The sequence below is a fragment of the Taudactylus pleione genome, unplaced genomic scaffold (genome assembly GCF_031769625.1).
Source record: "Taudactylus pleione unplaced genomic scaffold, aTauple2 ptg000182l, whole genome shotgun sequence".
In the NCBI taxonomy this organism is placed as follows: domain Eukaryota; kingdom Metazoa; phylum Chordata; class Amphibia; order Anura; family Myobatrachidae; genus Taudactylus; species Taudactylus pleione.
In genome coordinates this window covers 2,701,059-2,706,045 of record NW_028284584.1, presented here as the reverse complement: position 1 = coordinate 2,706,045, position 4,987 = coordinate 2,701,059, and the positions used below count along the sequence as shown (strand labels likewise).

General features: G+C 46.1%; 1 pseudogene; it reads right to left on the bottom strand.

The window, feature by feature from the left end:
• Positions 1-3,214: 3,214 nt before the first annotated feature.
• Positions 3,215-4,783, bottom strand: LOC148519802 (uncharacterized; annotated as a pseudogene).
• Positions 4,784-4,987: the final 204 nt, after the last annotated feature.

Genomic DNA, 4,987 nt, shown 5'->3' with positions numbered 1-4,987 from the left:
GTTTAAATACTGTTATATAAATACACTTTACTTTACCACATCTGGTGTGCAATGTTCTTATTCAAAGGAAATTATTCTAATGATCCAACAGTATATAATTCTGGGTAACATTTTGCGAGTTCATATATATTAATAATATGTTATTTAGTGATTAAAAATAGAATATTTGCTTCCAATATATTAGGTTTAAACTGGCAATTGCCTGCAGGCACAAACAGGCAGAACAAGCAAGGAAAAAAGGAAAATAACTACCCCTATCACCCTCTCTTGTGAATTCACTGGACAATGTGGATTCAGGCTTCGAGACAGGTTTGCTTATCACTCCTGCAATTTTCTGCATAGATTCTACACTCCCTCTCCTCTTCACAACATCAATGGAGGGCATCCCTTTAGACATCAAGATGTCATTGTTCTGTCTCAACTTACAAACAACATATTGTTTGTTCACATTATACTTTCTCTGAAAACAAGCCAGCTGAGTTTCCAATTTCTGTTTTGCAATATTACAATATTTCTTAAACATAAAATTAATTTTTCCTTATTTTTTCAGTAAAACAAAGAAAGTAAACAGACAACATACACATATAACATGCAATATATACACCCTGTGACTGATCAGATCACACCTCCCTCATTAGAATGACTATTAACCCTTTGTATCCCAATTCTGACACCATTAATGTTCTCAGTGGAACGAGATAAGATTCTTGGATATAAAGATGGTGATCAAGCCACACAAACAAATTGTAAATAACACTTAACTTGCTTGTCAGATCATCTACTCAGAACATAAATGGTTTCATTCCCAGGAGTCCCTCCAACACCTTGGAGCTGGAATCTCATACATCGAGCAAAAAGCTGATTCTATACTGACACATTACAGCTTATATAGGAAATATACACAACTATTAATAGACAGTAGGGGGCACCATTGCCTCAATTATGAATGTTGGAAATTTCAACAACAACTATTTATGGTGTATGTACTTAGATTAACTGAATGTAAGACAATGTTGACTCAGGATTAAGTATGTTTGGTAACAGTGATCTTTGCTTCTCTCTGTCAAAAACACCTTATGCAATGTCTGACCACCTCCTAATGCCTGACCATTATCTAATGCCTGATACATTCATAAAATCACTGCACATAACATGGCTTTCAGCAGCCATGTTCTGCACTCCCATTACAATATGGGCACTTTCCATTATACCTATTTAATAGAGACATGCATCTTGTTTGGGATATTATAATTAATTAGACCGCTCTAACCCTAACCTTAACCCTAACATGTGCCAAGAGACTTATTGCTTACATTAAATATATGAAAAATAAATCTCTCAAGTCCAAGCTAGCCCTCAGCCACTTGAGAACTGTGACTATTCGTATTTGTGGTGACATATTGGGTACACCATAGATGTGCTCATTTATATTAAGTACGAGGTGCTCATTTATCTTAAGAACAACCTCCGTTAGAGTTAATAAAGAAAATGATACACATACTGTGAGGATCACGGGTTTATGCGTGTGTTATTTTCGCCCTTGTGCCATACCCCAGGTCCTTTATGAGTCCCTTTAGATCACACAGGAAATGACACAATAGCAAAGGTATAATGATACCTTTATTTTACACATACACTACTTCTACATGTAAAAACAACAACTACACACTATTATACAATATATACAGAACTGCCAGTAATATTAGCTAAACTTTGGGGAACCCAGATGCATGGTCCCTATAACCGAGGAAACCATTAGTGTTAGAAAGGTGGACAGCTATTCCATCTGGCTTAGCCACCTGGGCTGGGGACACCACACTTTTGCGAGGCTGCTGTGTGGCTCCACGTTTCTCCGGGAAATGGCTTCTCCATCCCTGACTTGCGGTTCCCGGCCGCTTGGCCTGATTGTCCTCTGCTCACCAAGAGCAGGGCATGCAGACCAGTCACCTAGCTCCAGCTAGCACACCAGCCCACACCACGGGACTGCTCCGGTGAGAGCGTATGCTTGGGCACAGTGGGTAGCAGGCTGGCAGGATCTCCTGACTCCTTTGCCCAGCCTGGGTCCTGCCACTCAGGCTAGGAACTCTGCTACCCTCAGGTCTCAGGTCAGAACTCCCTCCAAACCTTTGTATTTGCCATTATGAAACCTCTGTTCCCATGGTTAGGTACCACCCATTAGCCTTAGTATTGGTTGGTTTGAACGTACAGATCAGTTAGTGATCATATCATTCCCTGCTTTCCCCCTGTGGATTTCGGTACCGGCCCATCTCGCAATGGCCACTTTGGTACGAAGAAAACTTAATCATGTTGATAAGAGGGCTGGCTCCCCTGGGGCTCCTGAAGGAGTCCCTGTTAACCCCTCATAGTCATTTGTGATGTCACATGCCATTCAGCTGATTGTAGCTTCCTGTCTAGAGCTTAGAGAGAGGGGGGCTGTGGGGATATCAGCAGGCATACACAGATACCAGGCTTTAGAGATATTACACACTGATAGGCACAAACACTTGTATATACAGTTTTTACATATTACACACAGTAACACAACATGGTCAGACTCCTTTATATAAGGTCCTATTAATGTCCAATACACAGGAAAGCAGAAACAGGCTGTAAAATTTGTACCATTTTGTGATGGGCTGAATAGCAGGCTTGTATCACACTAGGGGGGTACATAGGCCATCACACACCACCCCTACTTTTTCCAGCCGCTGCTTGTAAGTGTCCCTAACATTATTCTACCCAGTTGGTAGAGATCACACCTGGTCCCCCTGGGTCAAACATTTGCAGACTTAATTTGCCATCTAAGCCCACCGGCCCTTTCTCTGGATCTGGGGGACCTCGGCTCAGCAGTTCAGTTTTTACAACTCCCTCCAGAGTCCCAGGCCCTGGGTTCAATCACCCTCCTCAGTGGGGTGCAACCCACCTAAGAGGTTCATCCCTTCTCCCCCTCTTCTTTCTTGGGCCTCACTCCCATCACCTCTGGCGCATCAGGGAGGATCATTATCTGGGGCACCAGGCCCACGTCAGGGAGCGTGCCAGGGGTAGGCCATGACTGGGGGTCTGTCTGCATCCAATAACAGGGCTGAAGTTGGCTGCAGGGGAGCAGGGAGCTTCTGCACTTTTTCTCCCTGGGCTCCCCCCTCAAAAGCCTCTGCCCCCTCCCATGTGCCTATTACCTCTGCTACCCCCTCAGGGATTAATAACCGGGCCTCACCTGGGGTGTTCTCCATCTTGGTCACTGTTGCTCTCTCCTCCCCAAGCCCGGACAGCTGAGGGACTGGTGGGATGTTATCATGGGGCTGGACTGTTGGTGTCTCCATCACGGCCCTGGATGCTTCATCCCTTTCACTCAGTTGCACATAGCTGGGAAGCAATGATTCTTCCTGGGCATCTTGTGGCTGGTTCTGAACAAACTCCTTGTTCAGTGTACTGCCCGTGGGATCCTCCTGAACCTCCAGCGGGGCCGAGTAGCCTCTAATCACCACTCCAGTTGAATTTTCCTCTGAGCCCGCTTCATGGATCTGCCCAGGGCTTTTAACAGAGTTGAAGGGAGAAGGGCCACATTGTACTTCCTTCTCCTCTATCTCTTGCACTGAAACTTCAGCAATAATAGTCACAGTTTCTGGACTATGGTCTGCTATGGGGTATTTCCTGATACAGCACTTACCCCATTCTCTGACTCTGCTCCATGCTCAAGCTGCATCTGCCCATCAGAACCACACAGGACCACTGCATTGGGATTCCCCACTGCATAATGGGAATAAACATCCTCTTCTACGTTCTGCTCTGCCAGAATTATAGTCTCTGATGTCAGGGGCCTTTGAGAATCACAGTCCTGGGGCCATATTATACTGACACACTGCAGCAAACTCCCCATCTTCCAACTGAGTAAATGGGAACAGTTCTGATAATTCTTCTGGGGTCAGTGGGGTGACTGGTTCTGCAACTTTTTCAGTGGACATAAACTGCTGCAGGCAATGCACTTCCGCCTCCACTCTGAGATGCTGGTCCAGCCAACTCAGGGAATTCAGCTGTCCCTGTGCTACTGCTTCATCCTCAGCATCCTCAAAGCATTGTAGGAGACATTGCAGCTGCTCCGGGACACTGTTCAGCTCTCCTGGACTAAGGACCCATTTCCTATATACACTGAAGGCATTGATTGGGTTGTCTTGCTGATCATGCACCCATCGGATAAGAGTGCGGTGTGTGCAACTTTGGATGGGGATGTGGCTACGGAGCTGCCATTCTGCAATTAGGTCCTCAGACTCATTTTTGCTAATGGATTGCTGGATTCAGCAACCAGCATTTCTTCCGTCTCCCCACCTTGTAACCCTGCAGTGGATCCCTCGGCCATCCACCCGTGTGACACCATCATCTCCTCTTCCCTCTGGGTTCCCTTCACTGGTTCCTTCCCAGGAACCATTCTAGCCAGTGCTCGGGCCTCAGCGGCCTGGCTTCTCTGCCATATCTGGCACATGAAGCTACTTACTTCTGCCATGAACTGTTTCCACTCCAACATATCCAGCAGATTTTCTTCTGCCACATCACTTTTACACTGCATGACCTCATCTATCAGGTTTTCCATTTTCTCCTCTATCGTAGCTCCTGTCCACAAGTGAGTCCACTGACACACTTCATCCCAATACTCCCGAATGGGCTACATCTTTGTGGATGGACTTCTCAGGTCCCATTCCTCAGCCAGCTGACACCATGAGAATTCCTCATCCACAACTTGTACTGTCCTGGGAGGCTTGAGGCACTTCCGACCTCTCCTTGGGGCCATTTTTCCAAATGGGATGTGACAGTAGGGCTCCAGTCTGCGTCACTTTGCTGGACCACCGCACACTGCATCCTCCATTTTTGGGACACAGCACACTCCTCCATTCCCTCGCTTGCTTGGGTATGTCCCCTTCAGACAAGCCGACACTCACATGGCAGTAGCGCTTTGGTCTGCGTCACTTACAGGACCCCCTCACTCCATCTTCTG